The sequence below is a fragment of the Canis lupus genome, chromosome 16 (genome assembly GCF_003254725.2).
Source record: "Canis lupus dingo isolate Sandy chromosome 16, ASM325472v2, whole genome shotgun sequence".
In the NCBI taxonomy this organism is placed as follows: Eukaryota; Metazoa; Chordata; class Mammalia; order Carnivora; family Canidae; genus Canis; species Canis lupus.
The window spans coordinates 1,956,089-1,977,925 of record NC_064258.1 but is presented as its reverse complement, the minus strand read 5'-3'; the positions used below and the strand labels follow the sequence as shown (position 1 = coordinate 1,977,925).

The window sequence follows — 21,837 nt, the reverse complement described above, 5'->3', positions numbered from 1 at the left end:
TTGTTGATTTGGAATCTGGTGGACCAAAACGAACTTTGAGTTTTTTTTCTAATGAATTAAAGGAGAGGATTTAAAAATCTGCTTCTTCAAAAGCAATTTACAACTCATTGTCCTAAGTGGAAGAAATCATGATATTATTTCATCTCTTTCCTGCTTCCTTTGAATACTTAGCTGGTTGGAGTCCCTGTATAGTTATAGTAGTGTAGCTGTTTTTCTAAGAGGAACTAGTTTTTTTCTTTTCTTTTTTTTTTTTTTTTAATCACACCTAAGGTGCATTTCATGATTTGGATTCAATAAACACATTTAATGGAAAACTGTTTGCTTGGCTCGTCTTCCTTAAAATACAGTTTCAAAACCAATAAGACTTATTGTAATATGTCATAATGCTAATACCAGAAGTTTTAAGGTCATAATATTCGAAACTTTGGCAGAGGAAGGTTCATTATTAAATCAGTGGTTCCCAAAACTCAGGTCACTAGACTGGCTCTGGGTAATTCCTTCTTCTTCATCATCGTCATCATCATCGTCATCATTATTATCGATTATGTTCATTAGATATTTAATTCACAACAACCTCATATGAAGCACAATTATCACCCTCTTTTCCTGCATGAAGAAATTGAAGCACAGACAGGTTAAGTAACTTACTTAATGCTACCCAGAGGTAGTAAAACTAGGATATAAACTCTGACAGTTTCAAATTCCCTCCCTGTCCCTGCCCACCCAATTTTGACTCAGTAGATTTGGAATGAGCCTTGAAATCAGTATTGAAGTCCCCAGGAATTACTGCACGACCCAAGGCACAGACCATCTAGTTTAAAGGCACATGTGAGAAGTCAGCAATTAGGAAGAGATCACAAAAGCCTGGGTAGAAGGTGCAGCGTAGGCTTCCTGGAGGGAGGGGTGTGAGCTGGATCTCAAAAAGAGAGCAGGGTTTACAAATGTACGAAAGGAAGAGGGAACTATTTCTGGTTAAGGGAGGAAGCAAGCACTTGTAAATAGTGATTTAAGACTGGTATTTGTGAGCCAACAGTAGGCCCAACAAGACCGAGTGAAGTTGGGACTTCCTTTTGGGAGGTGGCTAGAAATAAATTAGGGAAAGTAAGCTAGGACAAGATTGTGGCCAATCTTAAATGCCAGGTCAGAGCTTGCTTGGACTGATCCCTATGAACAGTGGCGTGTGTGTGTGGGGAGGGGGGGGGGACATTAAAAAGTTTGAAAGGACAAAGATATAGTGATGAAGGTATCAGCTAGGAGAGAATCCTCCGTAGTCAGTCACTGCACAGGCTGGAAGGACAGACAAGAGATCAGAACCAGGAAAATCATTTAGAAGGTTAAAGGAACAATATAGGTGTGGGAATATATCTTGGTGAACTAGTGGATGTGTATAGACCTGGGAATTACTGGATCAGGTTATGCTGCTGACCAAGCTGAGTGATTTGAAGCAAATTGCCTACTATCTCTCTGAGTCCTAGGATTCTTCACTGGAAGATGGGTATGATCATGATAATGTCTGACCTCACAGACTGAGCCAAAATAGAGGATTCCTCTAGGATGTGGTGACCAGCTCTGGGGTACAAGGTAAATGAGCCAGAATTTTGAGTTTTCAGGCCCCCAGGATTTAGAAAATGGAAGATACTTTATGGGAGACAAGGAAAGAAAGGGAACTAATACTTAGTGTTTGGGAATTATGCTGGGATTTTAGAGGAATTACTCTTTCCAACAACCTTAAGAGGTAGGGCTTTTTACCGCCATTCTAACAGCTGACTTAACTAGAGGAAAACATAGTTTGAGTCTGGATATAAACCAGGGTCTGCCTAAATCTAAAACTTCATCATATCATAAGGTTATATTGTAAAAAGTTATATTTTATTTCATTGGTTTGGGCCTAATATTCTAGTCTGAGACTATTTTGAGTTTTGATTCTGACATCTACCCAGGTCATTCATCCCTCCAAACTTCGTGTCATCTGAAAGGAGGACATCAATTTTGCCAAGATGGGGGTAGAGAAGATGGGGAAAGGATTTTTTGGAGTGAAAAGAGAGTAGATGGCCTTGATCTGTTAGGTCTAAGGCAAGGTCACACGCCCAGAGTAGGAGGGGTGTAGATGCAGCCTGGTTGTGAAGGGGCAATAAAAGCCAATGGAATAGTCTAACTGCTAAGAATGATAGTGCAGATGGGTAGAGAGTAAAGGACAGAAGGAAGTCAACAACCTGGACCAAGGCAGGGAGAAGCGGAGAGGGTGGTATGGGTGGATGAAATACTTCTCTCCAAGAAAAGCAGAGAATGGGATACACAGTAAAGGGAGAGGTGGCCCACTCAGCTGGTACATTAGTTGTGTGAGGTGCCAGGCAAGGAGGCCGTATGGAATGAGAATATTGAAGAACACAGGTTATGGGGGATGAGATGGGTTATTGTCTGAGGAAAGCTCAGGTTCCAGTAAAAAGGGAAAAGGGAAGAAATGAAAGCTGTAAACGGGAAGCCATATATGTGTCGTGGAAAGCACTGTCCACGGGGACAAGCCTTGCATTTTTACTTCCAGTCTTACCATGTGCCCACGAAACATGGCTAAATGGATGTAAGTGTTCTTTTGACTAGGTTATTTATAAGGATAGGAGATAAACCAAGAATTTTGACACCCTTGCACAGGCCGAGGTTACACACTTTGGGGAAGTGCAGTACTTCCAAAGGCACCTCGGTGTTCCCAGAGACCACATCTCGATAGAAGGAACCACATGGCACCGGCGGGATGGTTCTTCTAAGGAAAACCCCTATTACTGAGGATAAACTGTGGGCTCTGGGGGCAGCTTTGTGTTGTAGGCCTAGGGCGTGCACCCCAAGGTACTCGTAGCAGAATCCCTGTTCTGTTTTAGTTTGAAGCAAAACAGGAAGTTACATCCACCACATCTTTTGCCCAGATAGGCCAATTGGGAATCCTTCCTCGCGTGTTCGCGGGGTGGGCCGGCTCCCTGGTCCGTGGCGGGGGTCGTCGCAGGCGAGCGTGCTTGCCCCGTCCTCTGTCCCCCTCGGAAGGCGCCCGGCGGCTGGCTGTGCTGCCGAAATTAGTGTTTTAGAGTCGTTCCGAGGCCCCGAGGCCCCGAGCGCCCGTTGATGTCACCTGGCTGCCGTTCGCGGCTCCAGGGGACACGTGAAGACGTTTTCTCTGAGGTCGCCGCCGACCACGCACACCTGGGGAGCCTCCCGCGCGTCCTGATGGGTGTCTCCTCGTCGCGGGCCCAAACGGAGTTGGCTGAAGCGTTCAGCGCAGGGCAGCGTCCTCGCCGCGTTTCTCTCGGGGGGAGGCTCCCTCGGGAGCGGGGCGCGCCCCGCTGGGCCCAGGCTTTCAGGTACGGGCTGCAGGGCCGCAGGTGTCCCGGGGCTCGGAGCCCCCGCCCCCGGAGGCAGGAGGCGCAAGGCCCCCCTCGAGGGTGTTTCGGGGCCGCTCCTCCAGACGCGGGTGCCCTCCCCGCCCCCCCGTGACCTAGAAAGGTGACCCCTCCTCGTGAGGTCCGAAGTGGCGGGAAGCCGGGTCTCGGGAGGCGCCCGGAGAGGATCGGGGCCGCGGGCGTCCAGGTAGGGAGCCGGCCGGTCGCGGGGCGCGGGGGCGCGGGGGCGCGGGGGGCGCCCCCGGGGGCAGGGCAGGGCAGGGCAGGGCAGGGCCGCGCCGCGGGGAGGCTTCCGGGCCCCTCCCGCGCCGCGGGCTTGTGAGGAGATGGCGGCGGCGGTTTCCCGGCTCCCCCGCCCCGGACGCCGATGGCGGCGCGTTCCGGCCCTCCCCCCGCAGCCTCTCCCCCGCGGGAGCCGGAGCCGGTGAGGCCGGGAGGGCGGGGAGCGGCGGAGGGGAGGCGAGAGGGCGGAGGTTGCGCGGCGCGGGCGGCGGCGGCGGCGGGCAGGGGGAGGCGGGGGAGGCGGGCGCCGTGTCGCGCGCAGCTCCAGGCGGGGCGGCCCCGCGCTGAGGGACGCGGCCAGACGTCGGCGGGACGGGGAGGCGACCGGGGCCGGCCCGGCGGCCAGGCGGAGGCGTCGCCGAGCCCTCTAGGCCGCAGGGAGATGCGGGTGAGTGGCGGCCGGGCGGCCTGGCGGCGCGGGGCCGGGGCCGGGGCGGGTGGGGCGGGTGGGGCGGGCGGCGGCGGCGGCGGCGGCGCAGGCCCGGGCCGGAGCCGCGGTGTCGCAGTGACGGGGCCGCGGCGGCCGAGCACAGGCGCCCGGCGAGGCCTGAGGCGCCGCGGGCCGGCATGGCGGCCGGGCCGGCGGACTCGTGGGCGGAGGACGCCGGGGCGCGAGGGGAGCGAGCGGGGCCCGGGCCTGAGTCACCCCGGCCGGCTGCGGCCTGCGCGGGCCGCGGGCTCGGTGCGGCCAGGCCTGGACTACGCACTGGGGCGCGGGGTGGGGATTTAAAAAAAAAAAAAAAAGCCCGATTCATCGCGTCTGAGCGTCAGAGGCGCCGGCCTTGTGGCGCCGGCCTCTCCCCCGGCGGCGACCGGGCCCGGCCTGTCGTGCGGCGGCCCCTCGGGGCGCCCGGGCTCGCCCCCCCCCCCCCGGGCCGCTAGTCCCCCGCGCGGCGCTTCCCCCTCCGACTCGCGCTCAAGAAAGTGCAGGGCTCGCGCGCCGGGGAGCCGGGGAGCCGGGCAGCGGGAGCCGGGCTCTGCTCTCGGGGTCCCCCCCGCATTGTTGCGACGGGGCAGGTCGCGATTATTGGGCAACAGTCGCCGCTCGGCCCGGGGAGGCGCGCGGGTGCGGGCGCGGCGGCCGGCGGGACGGAGCCCCCGGTGACCCCCGGCGCCCCCCGGTGCCCCCCCCAGGCGCCCGCGAGTCGGGCCGGGCCTCGGCGCGCCCCCGGCCCTGCGCCCGGCGGGAGCGCGCGCTGACCCCGCAGGTAACCCGGCGCGGGCGGGGTCGGCCCCCCCCCCCCACCTGTGCCGCGCCGGGGTCGGTGGCCCACATGGTTAAAGGGAGAGGGAGGCGCTTGAGGAACATTCCTGGAGACTTGAGCCCCAAAGTTGAGGGTTTTCTCTCTCTCTCTCTCTCTCTCTCTCTCTCTCTCTTGCCAAAAACAGGATTCTCTGTTCCGATTGGATCACGAGGCGGTTGCTCTTTAGTTCGTAGTTTGGGGTTAGCGGTGGTAAGTGTGCAAATACGGAATTGCAGTCGGCGTCCTCAAGTCCTGTATTTGCTGCTGCGTGTAATTGCCCCTTCCCTGGAGTGTGGCGTTTGAGACAAAGTGAAGAGTGGAGTAAGTGGCCACGCTGTTGTTGGAAACGCTCTTAGCGGAGTGACAGAAGGGCGACTAAATTCGCTGTTACCTCGAGCCCTGAGTGTGTGGGACCTAACCCTTTCCCAAAACGCCCCGCCGCAGCGTGTGCAGTTCTAAGTTTAACACCTCCTCCCCCTTGTCTACCTGATTCTCTGAAACGCTGGAGAGCTTATGGCTTTGTGTAGCGAGAGCGGAAATGTTGAAAAGCAAAACCAGCCGTTTTGTGGAAAAAGGAATTTTGGGTTTTCTTTGTTTAAAAAAGGGTGCTTGAATATTAGGATTTTTTTTTTTTTTTTTAAGTGGAAGTGCTATTTGTTGCTTTCCCCGTTAAGTCAAATAGCACCGCATTTCCAGTTCCCAAGCGCGCAAGCTTTAAACCCCACCGTGCCCATTTTTGGAGGTTTCGGGAGACTGCGCATCAAGTCTGAGAGAATTACTCTCTGAAAATATTAGACGTTTTTTTCCTCGTCGGCACCGTCTTTTAAAAACGATTTTGCCGAAAAGAAAAAGGAGACACTGTAGACAGGCTTAGGCTTTTAATTTTGAATACCCTCCCTCTCTCAGCCACATGCTCAGGTCCTTGCAGCCGTGTCTCTCAGTCCTAATGTCTGGGAGGCCACATCAAGAGGCCAGAGGGACACAGGAATGGCTGTACTGGTTCTGCAGTCTGCTTCCATGTCACAGCCCCTAAGACTCCTTTGCCTCTTGCTGAATATTGTCTGCTAGAGGTGATTAACTTAGTGTTGTCATTGCAGCCTTTATGCATTTCAGGCTATGAATTCCTTGAAGGTAGGGGATATGCCTTCCTTTTGCCTCCCCAAAGTAGCATGGAACTTGGTATCCCAGTTGTCTTTTGAATGAGTAAATCTGGAATGATTCTGATACCCAGTGTTTGACCACTTCTGATGTGGGCTGCAGAAAACCCTGCTTATGCTGGTAAGAATGAAAGTTTTATTATCATTGGGGTCATCGTTGGATCCAATATAGTGCCCCAACAGAAAAATACTCAGGTTTTCTTCAGCAGTGGGAATCTAGGAAAGTGTTAACAAGTGGTGAAACTTCAATTAGCTTTTTTCCTTGGGAACTAGTTTTAAGGTGCAGCTAGCTAGTTATTTATCTATCTATCTATCTATCTATCTATCTATCTATCTAATCTGTCCAGCAGAGGATTGAAGTATTTGCCCCCAGGTTAAATATTGTAGTCTTGCTTTTGAAATGAAATCCCTTGGTAGCTGAGGCTCTTCCCTGTTGTAGAGATAGGGCACGCCCAGCCCCGGCGGTGCCGGTGCTACTGGAGTCTGATGTGACCTCTTTTGCAAGAGAGGCCGTTCTTGGATCCTTGTGGGCCTTTGTTCAGAAATTTACCTCCAGTATACCCAGCAGGCTTAGTGTACCTTTCTTTGAACTTGGAAAATTAAAATGAAGTACTTTATTTTATTTTTAAGATTTTTATTTTTTTCACCCAATGTGAGGCTCAAACCCACAACCCCAAAATCAGGAGTGGAGTGCTTTTCTGACTGAGCTAGCGAGGCACCCCAAAATGAGCACTTTAAATTGACTTGCTACTTGCCGTTCAAATTAAAAATGAGGGCCCCCCAAATTTAGGAATGTGTGTGTATTTTTGTTCTTTGCTGTTTCAGCCTTACATGGCTTCCAAAGCCACAGGTCTTCTGTCCTCAGCAGTTGAGTCAGTCTGGAATATGATGTCTTTGGGGGACCATAGGCTTGTTTCGAATTGTCTTTTTTTTTTTTTAATTTTTTATTTATGAATGAGAGACAGCACAGCCGAGACACAGGCAGAGGGAGAAGCAGGCTCCATGCAGGGAGCCCAACGTGAGACTCAATCCTGGGTCTCCAGGATCAGGCCCTGGGCTGAAGGCGGCGCTGAGCCACCCAGGCTGCCCTCGAATTGTCTTTTAGTAGATGTGCCTAGAAAAAAGTTTACCATTTTTAAGGGCCAGTTCTAGGCTCACCTTGCTCTTTTTTCTGTTACCTAGTATTTTCTCAGTAAGGTGTATTTGTTTGCTTTTCAAAACTGAGAAGTAAACATTAAATGAAGAATACATTATATTTGAGTAAAACCCTTAACTCCATTCTATTACTGAGGACTTTTCAGCTCCCTGTTTATAACATGTACATTTGATAATGCGTGCTGTAAACAGAATTATGATACTTAATGATGTTAAAACATTTATTCATACAGATATTTTCCAGCCATGTGTCTGTTGTTTATTCGTTCATTTATTTTTACTTAGGACATTTTGCATAGAACATTTTGCTTGGTAGAGAAGACCTGAGGTCTAATTCAAGCTTAATTTTGCTGGGCCTATATTTCCTCATTTGTAAAAAAAAAAAAAAAATAAGATGGTTTTTAATTGATACTATTTTAAGATTTCTTTAGGCCTTCTCAAAGTGTGGGAATGTCATCGCTTTTAACAGCATTTGGAAAACTGTCTTCTTTCTAAAGCATAATCTTACTCATGTTTGAAAAGCAGACTTGTGAAGCCTAAGTTTGAGATTCATTTAAATTTTTTCCCTTGGGAAACGTGGATCGAGTAAGTGGAATCCCCTCCAGGGCTTTCACTTCTTGTAGGGAGTGTTAAGTACCGTCCTTGGTTCCACCTTACAACGTATAGGTGGAGAAACTGAGGCCGCTGGTGGTTAAGATCAGGCCTAGTGGGTGGTGAAGCCTGAAGCAGGGCAGGGGGACTTCAGAGCTCCCCCTTACAACCAGATGCTTCCTCAGTGTTTTATATGAAAGGGGAAGGGGAGAAGAGATCGGAATGAAAATGCTTTAAGGATTGATAGTCAATGACTATGACGGAGCCCACTATGCAGAACTCGGTTGATCACCAAGCGTGAGCTTATTCTTGGTCTTTCAGTAACTGGTAGACGCTGAAGGAGAGTAATTGGGCACTGATGGGATAGAAATGAAAGTTCTGGAACCTCAGACCATCATTAAATTGGCACAAATTTATAAAACCCATTTTAACACCGTTCAGGTCTAATAAATAAATACAATTTATTAATTTAATTTATTTGAGGGAGAGAGCATGAGCGGGAGGGGCAGAAGGAGAGGGAGAGTCTTAGCCGACTCCACACTGAGTGCAGAGCCCAGTGCAGGGCTCCATCTCATGACCCTGAGATCATGATCTGGGTCGAGACTAAGCTTAACCCTAACCCACTGTGCCACCAAGGTGCCCCACAAGTTGCAATTTTTAAAAAGGCCTGTGTGAGAAAATATTTTGGAAAACAGGTTGTATGAAATCCATGCAACCATTTAAAATCTGTGTGCTTAAGGTGTGTATGCGCTGGTGAAAATATTTAAAGTGGTGCAAAATGATTGTAATCTTAGTTTGGTAAACTTGTGTGCTTTTTAATATCATTCTCAGATTTTTTTTTTTTTTAAGATTTTATCCATTTATTCATGAGAGACACAGAGAGAGGCAGAGACACAGGCAGAGGGAAAAGCAGGCTCCCCACAGGGAGCCCGATGTGGGACTCGATCCTAGGACCCCAGGATCACACCCTGGGCCGAAGGCAGACGCACAACTGCTGAGCCACCCAGGTGTCCTCCAAAAAATGTTTTAAGAAACAAAAGATAATACAGATGATTTTAGGCTGACAGCACAACACCCAAAGTAGGAACTGTAAAGGAAAAAATTTCTGTAAAGGAAAAAAGTCAGAATTATTAAGCTTCTGTATGCTAAAGTGCCATAAACAGAATAAGGGCAAGTGGCAAACTGAGAACTACTGTAACTTACAAGCAATTTAACTCTCCTTACTGTCAAAAGAGGGCTTATAAACCAAGATGATAAAGAAGACCCGTTCCTCTGGCATGGACAAAAAGTGGGCAGACTGGCAGTTTATAAAAGAAGGAGGAAACATGAAGAGTTTCAGCTTCACCAGCAGTACTCCTTTGAGAAATGTCCATCAGTGAGATGCTGCTCTTACATACTGGGCGAAGCTTAAAAAAGAAACCACTTCTGGTGAGGGTATGGAGAAACGAGCCCACTCATACGTTGCTAGAAAGAATGTAATTTAGTGTGACTTTTCTGAGAGAAATACATGACAAGTGACGCCTGGGTGGCTCAGTGGTTGAACTTCTGCCTTCGGCTCAGGTTGTGATCCCCGGGTCCTGGGATCGAGTTCTGCATTGGCCTCCCCGCGAGGAGCCTGCTTCTCCCTCTGCCTGTGTGTCTGCCTCTCAGTCTCTGTGTCTCTCATGAATAAATAAATAACATCTTTAAAAAAAAGTACATGACAAAAGCTTACAAATATGTGTGCCCTTCGAAATAGCTAATCCACTTCTGAAATTTTGTCCAGGAAAAGAAAATGATTAGTAGATTAATACTCTGTCACTAGGACACTTATTTAACACCTTTTTTGAGCATGTGTTTTCAGTTTTTTGCTATTAAGGATGATTATTTGATCATTTTTAGATAACTTAGCATCTGTGATTCTGTATTCAACTATTATCCAATAAATATTAAATGACAGAAACATGCTATAAAACAATATATGTCACATCTAAAATTTTGGGTTGTTGGTGAGTATATACGTTAAAAAAAAAAGTCCTAAACCAAGAGGATAATAGTGATTATCTCTGAGCAGTGGATTTATGGATTATTTTTAGGCTACTCTTGTTTTCATTTTTTTTCCTCCAGTTTTCTGCAGTGCCCATATATTTAGAAAACAACCAAGGAGTGTGACTCCTTGCCAGTGAGGTGTTTCTGCTTGGTGTCACGCTGGAAAGGCCTTGCAGTGGCTTTGCGAGCCGTCCCTGTCTGGGCGAGCTGGGACCAAGCTAGCATGGAGGGTTCAGTGCGTGAGGGCAGGACTGCCTCCCCTCCACCTCTTCAGCCTTCAGCTACTTCAGGTCCCTGCGGATTTCGCGCTTTCCATGAAACCATCTTAATTGCACAAAATTCACTTAGGTTTTGATATTTTATTAAATTATACCACCAAATTCTGTACTGAGTGTGGAAGCTTTTCTTAGTGATACTGTGAACTTCCTATTCTTTTATGATTACTTCATAACTTCTAGTAATAATAGGTGTGTTTTTAAATTGCATTTTTAATTTTTTTTTAAAGATTTCATTTATTTATTCATGAGAGACATAGAGAGGCAGAGACACAGGCAGAGGGAGAAGCAGGCTCCCTATGGGGAGCCTGATGTGGGACTCGATCCCAGGACCCCAGGATCAATCATGACCTGAGCCAAAGGCAGACGGTCAACCATTGAGCCACCCAGATGCCCCTTAAATTGAATGTTTAAACCTATTGTCGTTATGCTTCATATAAATTTGCTAAAAATTGGAAGAAAACTTCATTGCCATACCTTGTGCTATAGCTTGGAAAATTGAAATGTTTCCATCGACTTAAGAAATGTATTCTAAATGACAAATGGGGAATGCCTTTGGAATGATGAGAAAAGAGGTACACCGAATACCAAGAATAAAATACCTTTACTATGTAGAAATTAGTTAAGTGTGCCTGAGGAACAGCCAGAAGTCAGGACGTGGGGAAAGGGGCAGTTCTCCAGGGTAGATGGAGGGCTGGGGGCGCCTTTAGCTTGCAGGAACGTAGAGAAGAGAAAGTCCAAGCGTGGTTTCTTCGGACTTCCACCATGTTGAAGATTTCAAATCTGTGAGAGATTTCCTTGCAGGTCCATCTTACAGGAAATAATAACCCCTGTTTACTTGGCACCTAGTATGTATAGTATGTATGTGCCAGAGGTGGGGCCGAAGCCATGCTGGTGACTTTGGAACTCCTCCCCCTCGGCTCTCTGCTGCTTGCACAAGCCCCACTTTGGACCGAAGCCTTTTCTCTCTGTCCCTGGTTGATGGTAGCGGTGGATACGGTCCCGGAACGTCTTTCTGGTGTTCAGAGACTCCCCCAGTCTGGGTCTGCTATTTGATACGCTGAAGAAACACTACCAACAGGAGGACCGGAAAAACACAAAGCCGGGCAAGGCCTAGTGATGCTGAAGATGCTCAGCCTTTTGGGCAGTCTGCCCAGAGTTCTCCCTTGGGTGGCACCTTCGGAAATGTTGTGTAGGGGGACTCTGCATGAATGGGTGGTTTTTAATGTCTGCATTTTAGCTGCGGCCTTTCTCTGGTGAGCCTGTCATGCATATAATCACTCTTATATTATGAAGCTTCATTTGCTTTTGTTGGTTTATTTTTTGGTCACTATTTTTAGAATGACAGTGCTCAACTTTACTACACGTTTCCTCCACACGTGACTGCATTTTCAGTATTTTTATTTATTTGTTTAGAGCAATAGTTGCCCGTCTATGATCTGTGAGACTCATAAGGTAGGAGGTTGGGTGGGAAGATCGTGAATAAATAAATTTAGGAAATGCCGGGTTGCATATTGAGTATGACCTTACATAGGTTAATATACATTGCCTTCACAGGGAGATGTATATCTTACAGGAGATTGGTTCTTGCAGGGTATGTCAATACCCTGAGTATAGCCTTTGAGGGAAGAAAACCCCACCATCTTAGTAAAGAATGCATTTTGTTTTGTGGAACACATCCTGATATTAGAATCTAGAATGTGAAAAATAAGTGCCTTGCAGTAGCAAGTAGTAGTAGTAAATCGACACGTTCATTTTTGACCTGACTTGAAGCACTGATCAAGTCTGGAAATGCTTGTGTTCTTTGGAGCAGTGTGGGAAGTGACGGGATCCCCATGAATACAGTAATATGTGTAGTTGTCCAGAAACAACTTCTGCTTCACTTTATTCCATGTCTGAATCCTACATGCTATTATAGGAAGTATCTAAAAAAATTTTAGGTGCGTGGATTGCATTAATCTATAATCACTGCTGAGGAACAACAATAAAACCAAAGTGTGCATCACTCACGTTTTCTTGGTGCTGTTGTATTAAAAGTACTTTTAAAACCTGGAAAAGACTGGTTTATGACATTAACTACAAAGATATTTCCAAAAAAATTTTTTTTTCCTTTAAAACTCTAAACTGCCTCTACTGAAAAAGCATTTCAGTCCACCAGAAATCAGACTTCATGTCTCTTTATTCTCCTAGATTCATCCCTGGTGCATGACTGATTCTCCTGCATTTCTAGCTCAATGGTTTCCAGTGTGAACTGTGTTCACAGGAAACGTTAGATCAGGTTGGTTTGAGAAGGTCTGTGTTCTGGAGCGTTTCAGCCTCTTTGAAGGAGAGGGATGCAACATGCAGCGATGCCCAAAGTTCTCCGCTGAGCCTTTTTCTTCTAGAAAGATCTCTCGACATTCGCTTCCGCAGAGAATACTGTGCTCCTCTGTGTTATATCTTTTCTTCTCCTGAGGGACGTCCATTCAGGAGAACCCTCTATGACTTGATTCTCTGTTCTAGTTTATTTTGCTGTGGGGCTTTCCAGTTGTTGGGGCCAAAGCAGATGTGATAGTTCCAGCTGTTGGCTCACCGGCCTGTTGCTGAGCTTCTCTCCTGTCCTGCTCTCTGTCCAGCCCGGCCACCCTGCCTTCTGGCTCCACTTGCCCCAGGCTCCCCTCTCTTGCTTCCCTCTTGCGAGCATCTTGAGACCAGTGTGTTCCCCTCCTGTCCATGTCCAGTGAGCTACCCAATCTTACCAGTCCTTTCTTCACGGTGCTCTGTACTCACACCTTCTCTTGGAGTTCTAGCACCAGCTTTGTGTCACTTGTACCTCCTCATACTACTTCACCCATATTCAAGATTTGGTGTGGGTCTGGAGACGAGAGCCGTTGGAGTTGCCGTGATTTGGTAGCATGGGCTCTGCTTTTGTTTTTTTTTTAAGATTTTTTTTTTAAGAGTTTATTCATGAGAGACACAGAGAGCGAGCGAGAGAGGCAGAGACACAGGCAGAGGGAGAAGCAGGCTCCATGCAGGGAGCGCGACGCGGGACTCGATCCCAGGACTTCAGGATCATGTCCTGGGCCGAAGGCAGGCGCTAAAGCACTGAGCCACCCGGGGATCCCCTCTACTTTTGGTTCTTGACCATCCTTTACCTCACAACCCCACCCCGTCCCCAGAAGCTCCAAAAAGTACTGCCAGTCCAACTCTGGGCACAAAGCTAGCATGCTGCCTGGCCTACTCGACAGCAGGCCGCTGGGTATGTTTCTGGCTGTTTGTCCTGTCTTGATTCTTCAAACTGGGAATACGATCTCTATGATAAAATGTAATGGAATTTCAGTAAATCAAACCAATTTGGGGGAGTTCTGTTAACTTTGAGATTTTATCCGCAGTGTAGAAATTTTCCTTTGATAAGGCTAGTTTTTGGAAAATGTCTATGGTTAAAGAATTCAGGGATCCCTGGGTGGCCCAGCGGTTTAGCGCCTGCCTTTGGCCCAGGGCGCGATCCTGGAGTCCTGGGATCGAGTCCCACGTCGGGCTCCTGGCATGGAACCTGCTTCTCCCTCCTCCTGTGTCTCTGCCTCTCTGTCTCTCTCTCTCTATGTCTATCACGAATAAATAAATAAATCTTTGAAAAAAAAAAAAAGAATTCACAGACTAACCAACAAGCCATATTACACTAAAGTTTCCTTTTGCCCATTTAGCTGTGGTATAAGGTAAACATCCACATTGTCTTTTTGGTAGATCTATTAGGTGAGTGTGTGTGTGTGTGTGTGTGTGTGTGTGTAAGTAACTAGGACAGTAGATTCCCTTAATGGCTGTAGTGAAAAGTAATTTTAAAACACATTCGGATGACTCCCTTGGCAGCATGTGCTTCTTTCTATATAGTTCATTGCACTTATACCTTGCATAAGTTGGTTTCTTTGCAGTGTTGATGTGTAAGTTTTATTTTAGAAGATTGAGCTGTTTCTGAAACCCAAGCCCTCTGGAGTATCTTTTTTTTTTTTCTTTTTTTTTTTTAAGATTTATTTATCTGAGAGAGCGAGAGAGCACATGGTGTGTGTGTGTGTGGGGGGGATCTTAAGTGGGCTCTGCTCTCAGCTCAGAGCCTAAGATCCCATCTCACCTAGGATCATGATCTGAGCCAAAACCAAGAGTCAGATAGGTAACTGATTGAGCCACCCACGTGCCCTCTTTATTCATATTTATGTGTGCATTTTAATTATTGTAGAGGTGCAAGAGAGCCTTTTTTGTTTTCTTCTGCCCCTAAATAATCTAAAAAACACCAGTTTTATGGTGACTACAAAAACCAGTTAGTTGTATATACCCTGTGAGAGAAATGAACTATTCGCTACAAATTTCTGCAACTAGGAGATAATCTTGACTTGGAGCAGTTCAGTTTAAAAAAAAAAAAAAAAAAGTGAACAGGCCAGGAATCTAGCATTAGAGGTGTTTCAGAATCCTCTTAAGGGAAGCTGTTGTTTTGGGTTTACTACATTTTTCCCTTTGTTATGGATATAGCTAGATTGTTTTGAGTCAAGGTGGGGAACTAGATTTAAAAGAGAAAAAAAAAAACTTTCCCACCTGCCTCCAAAAACACCCCACAAACCCTCTGTTACTGAAGGTTATCCTCGAATGGCATGTTTTCATGGGCTTAGAAGATCTACTCAAATAATCGAGAGGCTGAATTTAATTTTACATTCGATTGACTCAAAGCCCAGGTTTATATACACACACTTGTGTATTACGTTTCATCACCATACCTTTTCTCCTGTATTTATAATGTCAGAAAATACAAGTACTTGATGTTGTAGTAGCTACTAAGAACTTTCTCAGCAAGCTGCTTATCCTGTGCAGCAGCTGATCATGTGCACAGAAGGGAGTGCGGATCTCTGACAGGTGGACCCATGGGAGCAGTAGGAGGCATCAAGCTCAGAGTAACCTTAGAAATCAAGATTGGTTCACGCACTGGGAACATTTCATCTAAAGGAAGGTGATTCTTGATTTCCTTTGGTATCTTCAGGAGGGTGAATAAATTGTTAAAATGTATTCAAAACAAATCAGAATGTAAAAGTTGTAAATCAGAGTTTGAGGTTGGACTGTTTATCCTTTTTTTTTTTTAATGGGGCGAGGGAGGGTGGGGAGAGAAAGGAAGAAAGAAAGAGAAAGAAAGGAAAGAAAGAAAAGAAATGGAGAGAATGAATTTTAGGCAGGTTCCATGCCCAGGGAGGAGGCCAGTGTGAGGCTTGATCTCAGTGACCCTGATAAGATCACCACCTGAGCCAAAAATCAAAAGTTGGACGCTTAACCGGCTGAGCCAATCAGGCCCCCAGTTTAGCCTTTTTAAACCAATTTGGAGTGAAATGTGAAGTGTCTTTGAAAGTTTGCTTAGCCAGGGAAAGTGGCTGACCAGAATTTTGGCTCAGGGTTGGATTTTTTTTTTTTTAAGGTTTTTTGTTTGCTTGCTTGTTTGAAGTAATATATATCCAATGTGGGACTTGAACTTGTGACCCCAAGATCAAGAGTTGCATGCTCTACGGAGTGACCAGGTGCCCTCAGGGTTGATTTTTTTAGTATTAATTAAAAATTAAGAGAAGTGATGATTGAGAAACCCCAGATTAGGTGACTGGTTCACCTAGAGATGGGGTGGCTTTCACCAGCCACTCATTTAGCACTCACCCACTAGAAGGCAACCTGTTCACCACACTTGCGGAAAATTTGGAAATGAGTTGAAGGGCATTGTGGGGACTATGAGTTGAAACTTCGTTTTGGGATCCCTGGGTGGCGCAGCGGTTTGGCGCCTGCCTTTGGCCCAGGGCGCGATCCTGGAGACCCGGGATCGAATCCCACATCGGGCTCCCTGCATGGAGCCTGCTTCTCCCTCTGCCTGTGCTGTCTCTGCCTGTATCTCTGCCTTTCTCTCTCTGTATCTCTCATGAATATGTAAATAAAATCTTTAAAAAAAAAAAAAAAAGATTTTAGAAACTTCGTTTAAATGAAAGTTATAGCGGTTGTGGTAAAACACCCTTTCCTGCAGCAGCCCTTGGGTCTGCACCTCACCGGGAGAGGGAGAGACTGGGTACCTGCTTGCGGCCTGTGATTGTGCCACCCTAGCTGCAGGTCTGGATATACATCCTCAGTGGCCTGAATATGTTTCCGGTACCACCAGTGTCCTGGCCATCTCAGGAGGGAATCTTGACTTGCTGTTTGGATTTGTGTGTCTGTGTCAGTCTGGATCCTGAAAATGCTGTGGCACCAAGACGGAAATTTCTTGGGTGTTGATAAGCAGTGAAAGCTCTTATGAGTAGTGGGTTTTCCAAACTCAGTGGATTCAGTATGACAGCAGCTTGCCCATTAACTAATAAGATAAGAAACATTTCGCAAGCTGACATTTTAAAGCATTCTGTTAAACCCATTCGGTGATAGAATGAAAGACTCCGGTGAGTTTTAAGAAAAAAGATTTCAAGGAAAGTTTGAACTTCTGGCAACTGCTCCTGGCTGGATCCCCAGGTGGGAAGCTCCTGGGAGCTTCCTACCTTTTTTTTTTTTTTTTAATATTTTATTTATTTATTTGAGACAGCACAAGTGGGGAGGAGGGTCAGAGGGAAAGGGAAGAAGCACTCTTCACAGAGCAGGGAGCCCAACAGGGGGCTCGATCCCAGGACCCTGTGATCACAATCTGAGCAGAAGGCAGACACTCCACCAACTGAGCCACCCAGGTGCCCCCAGAGCTCCCACCTTCTGATGACAGACACACTTCCATGAGAATCTTTGGAAAGTACTGCCCTATTTCAAGGGTATTCAGAAATTTTCAAGCAACATTAGTTTACCTTGTTTTGACTTAAAAAAAAAAAAAAAAAAAAAAAAACATACTGGCTTTGGCATTTCTCCCCTGAGTTTTTGTTATGTTTTAAATTGGTGTACTGCTGTTAGGATTATCAGGGATATCTGATAACCTTTGTGGAAATGTTAGTATGAATAGAATAGTAGCAAGTGCTTACTCTGTGCCAGCTGTTCTTCTAAATATTTTATTTACATAACTCATCCGTTCCTTTCAACCACCTTGTCAGATAGGTACCCTTATTAACCCCATTACAGATTATTATGGCACAGAAGGTCAGGAATCTGCCCTAGCCCACACAGCCAGTGAGTTGTGAAGCTAGAAGTTTGAAGTACCACAAACATCCACATACGTTTATATATTAACTACAATATTTTAAAAAGTCCTGTCCCGTGTAATGTTGATCCACGCTTCTCAAGTTGTTTCTACAGTAAGAAACACATGTTGTGGGAGAACCCCAGACACACACTGGCAAACTGAAAAGATGCACTGGTGGCACCTGGGTGGCTCAGTTGGTTGAACATCTGCCTTTGGCTCAAGCCCTGATCCCGGAGTTCCAGGTTTAAGGCTCAAGCCCTGCATCAGGCTCCCTGCTCAGCTTGTGTTCTCTGGCTCTCTCTCTCTCTGTCAAAGAAATAAAATCTTTTTAAAAAATTAATAAAAATAAAAGATGCACTGCGTATACTTGCCTTCCTGTTGTGTTCTTCGAGCTCTTTTTTTTTTTTTTTCACTGTTTTAAGAAGTTCCAGTTGCCATTTACTGAGTTGATTTCATGACCCACACACTATTGGATTGCAGGCCTCAGTTTGAAAAACAATACATGTCGATAATCCTGACGAAGTATAATACCATTTTTCTTTCTTTTAAAGAGAACGAAAATGCTCAGAAATGAAATGCCAGCGCCAAGTGAGATCCTTGAATAAATGTGCTTATAAAAGCCTCGTGCCAAAGCTGAGATCTGAAGTTCAGTCTTCAGCCGTGGAAACTAGTTTCTGTGGACAAATCTGTCTGTCGTGCACCTGTTAAGTAATAAACGTCTGGTCTTGTGCAGTTTTCTTTTGTGTGTGTGTGTGTGTGTGTGTGTGTTTTGTGCAGTTTTCTAAACCCTACTGAAGCTTTGGTCACCCTACTTGGAGATCACGTGATAAAGTAGAGGAGTCTGTGCTGCCTGAATTGAAGTTCAGTGATGTGGATTTTTAGGATTTAGAAGGACTCTCTTATGTTAAGGAATTCTTCAAGTACCTAGGCCTAAGAACAAAAATTGTTTAATTCCTAAGTTGTTCATAGGAGAAAATTCTGTACTTAATGACATCTGAAATTTCTCATAATTACAAAGTAGTGTGTGGGTGTGTTGCGGAATGAATTGAATTAGCATGTGCATATATTTATATTATATAATTAGAAAGACAAAGATTGAACATGAGAATGCAACTGTATTAATTCATTTAGTGTAAGGTTGAAGGCCTGCTAATTGCAAACCTCTGCTGGTTTTTAGAGAGCAGGAGAAGGCAGACAGAGAAACCAGCCCATGGAACCTGAAATCCCTTTGCCCTGCAGTTGTGGGTCCTGGCCTTGTTCCTCGGCTTATGGCTTATTTCAGTAGTTAGTTTCATGATCATACCTTACTGTTCATCATGTAAATGTCGTACCCCCCTTCTCTCCCACGCACTGTTTCTGCACCCTGACAAAACGAACAGACACGTCGGCAACTGCTGGATGCAGCCTCTCTCTCTACTTTGTAGTAGTTCTGTGATGCTGATAGGCTGAGTGGGTTTCTGTATCGGTTTTTGTTTAAGTGTCCTCAGGGATTCAGGTGTGTTCTTAAAATCCTTGGATGAGTAAGTTCCCCAATATTCCTGGAGCACTTGCAGTGTGCCCAGGCCTTGTGCTGAGGATTCAGCTGTGGACAGGGCCCCTGCCCTCCAGCCACAGAACAGGCCTGGAAGAGATTTTCAGTTTACAAAGAAAAACCTTTAGTTATTGATGCCTCTTCCATTTTTATAGTAACAGAAGTGGGAAATTCACTTATTGAGACCTCCATTACTCAAATAACAATAATGAGCAAAATAGCCTAATTTTGAATTCAGGAAATAAGCAGATACAGTATTTGATAGTTGCTTTTTGTTTACTCATGTTTTCCAGATTATATGTTTTCCAGATTATAAAACACAATATTTCATGAGTGAAATATAAAAATAAAAAATGAGCCTCTGCTTTCATTTTTTCCTCACAAAGAGTTTTTTTTTAGAGCAGTTGTAGGTTCACAGCAAAATTAAAGGGGAAGAAGGTACAGAGATTTCCCATGTACCCCTGCCCCACATATACACAGACTCACCCTGCTATCAGCATCTTGCACCAGAGTGGTACATTTGTTAAAACGACAAACATACACTGACCCATCATGATCACCCAAAGTCTGTAGTTTACTTTATGTTCTGCTGTTTATCTCCCCCCAACCCCAAATCCCTGGGAACCACTGACCTTTTAACTGTCTCTTTGTAGTTTTGCCTTTTCCAGAATGTCGTTTAGTTGGAATCATACAGTATGTAGCCTCTTGAGATTGGCTTCTTTGACTTCATAATATGCCTTTAAAATTCCCCTGTGTCTTGGCTTGATAGTTCATTTCTTTTTTTTTTTTTTTTAAAGATTTTATTTATTTACTCATGAGACACACACAGAGAGAGGCAGAGACACGAGCAGGCTCCATGCAGGGAGCCCGACATGGGACTCGATCCCGGGTCTCCAGGATCACACCCTGGGCCCAAGGCAGCGCGAAACCACTGAGCCACCTGGGCTGCCCAGTTCATTTCTTTTTAGTGAAGAGTAATACTGCATTGTCTGGGTGGACCACAATTTATTCATGCATTCATCTACTGAAGGACATCTTGGTTGCTTCCAACTTTTGGCAATTATGAATAAAGTTGCTGTAAACATCCATATACAGGTTTTTGTGTGGATGTAAGTTTTCATCTCCTTTAGGTAAATGCCCAGTAGTGTACATGCTGAATCTTATGGTAAAAGAATGTTTAGTTTTCTAAGAAACCACCAAATTGTATTCCAAGGGGGCTGTATCGTTTCTGCATTCCCACTAGCAACGTTTTTCTTGCTCCGTATTCTTATCAGCATTTGTCAGCCTCAGTGTTGCAGATTTTGGCTATTCCAACAGGTGTGTGGTGGTTTCTTGTTTTAGTTTTCATTTCCTGGTGACACATGATGTGGGACATCTTTTCATCTATTTGTTTGCCCTCTGTATGTCTTCTTTGGTAAGATCTTTGGCCCATTTTTTAACCAAGTGGTTTACTGAGTTTTAATTAAGAGTTCTTCATATATTTTGATTAGCAGTCCTTTATAAAATGTGTCTTGTACAAATACTTTCTCTCACCTTGTGGCTCGTCTTCTTATCCTCTTGACATTATCTTTCATAGATCAGAAGTTTTCTATTTTCATGAAGCCCAGCTTGTCAGTGATTTCCTTTGTGGATTATGGGTCTGGTATTGTGTCCAAAAAGGCATCATTACACCCAAGGTCATCTGGGTTTTCTCCTGTTACCTTCTGAAAGTTTCATAGTTTTGCTCCACTTTTATTTTTAAGGAAAGTTTTACAAAAACTACATGAATGATTTTCAACATATTAAAGGAGTCCTTGTATATTTATGCATTTGATGGGTTTTAATCATTTTCTGGCTAAAATCAGGTGAATTAGAGGAGTCTTTAAGGATGATCTCCTACAACCTTTACTGTACTTCAGAGGAAAGAAAGGAAGCTATCATTTGGGGAAGTTCTACTCTGTACCAGGTATAGAACTAGGCATTTTAACATCTGATGTCTCATCTAAATCTCTAGTGGGTATTTGAGTCTTTAGTTTAAAATGAGTTAGCAGAATTAGAACGGACAGTATCGAAGGAACCAAATGTTACCTTCTAAGTGAATCTGATTAGCAGTGCTCACTGGATTTTGATTCTGTTTAGTTGTCTCTTTGTAGGGTTGGCGTAGTATTTTCTGTCTCATGGTGGGGGCGGTGCTCTGAGTTGGAGAGTCATCTGGATGAGCTCATCAGAGGGGCCCCTCATGAGCATGAATGCAGGCAAAATATAGTCAACTTTATATTAGAGATGTGGTTGTACATTATTTTTGAATAAGGTACGTGGTTAGTTTTGGAAGCTGAAGCATGATAGTTGTCATGTCCTTATTCAATAAGTTTGTAATGTTTATGCTAGTATGCTGGCTTTATAATTTAAAAGGAAAATTCGTGTCTTGCACACGCTTTGATTTTTGTCATGTTGAATGGGGGTTATAAGCACATTATCCCAGCTAGTCCAAGAACCCTCGTGTGACCCCAGATACCAAGAGAGGCAGGCTTCTGTTGGATCTAGTGCCAGCATGGGTCTAGCATCGTCTCACATCACTCTCTGTGGGCCATTTCCACCTCGGTGTAGCTTGGCTTCTACTCTGTTGGAGCTATATTCCTGAAGACACCATTTCCTGGGATTGCTGCCATCAGTGACTTTCTCATCATAGACCTTTTTCTTGATTTATCCCAGACTTTTGACACGGTCAAAGACTAGAGATTTCATAAAACTATCCTCCTCTGGCTTCTACTTTCTGGCTTCCTGGTTCTCCTACTTGTGCGTTCCCTGTCTCTTGCAGCACTGTTTTTGGGGGACGAGAGCAGGGACCCATTTTTCCTGTGCCCTTTAAATAGAAGCTTCACTCTTCATCTTTATTAAGTTTGTTCTTTATGCTTTGAAGATTTTATCTGTGTTGATGCCAACAACTTTTTTGTGAATTACTAAATTAATTTTTTCAGGTGTGATTTCCTTTGGGCTACAGTTCTATATTTTTTTAACCACCTTGGGTATTTTCATTTTGGTGTTATTTTTTAAAATCACTTCACATTCAA

At 45.4% G+C, this 21,837-nt stretch overlaps 1 protein-coding gene across 8 annotated transcripts in view; it reads left to right on the top strand.

Annotated features, from left to right (window-relative positions):
• The first annotated feature begins 3,132 nt into the window (after positions 1-3,132).
• Positions 3,133-21,837, top strand: part of CUL1 (cullin 1) — a 93,297-nt gene continuing 74,592 nt past the window's right edge. The window contains exons 1-2 of one of the 8 annotated variants that reach the window (XM_035699737.2): positions 3,300-3,573; positions 5,058-5,122. The gene's annotated coding sequence lies outside the window, so the exon portion shown is untranslated. Of the gene's footprint in view, positions 3,574-3,665; positions 3,811-3,904; positions 4,057-5,057; positions 5,234-21,837 lie in introns of those variants that run through there. The other 7 variants (XM_049094627.1, XM_025434022.3, XM_035699738.2 and 4 more) reach the window with 7 other exon arrangements.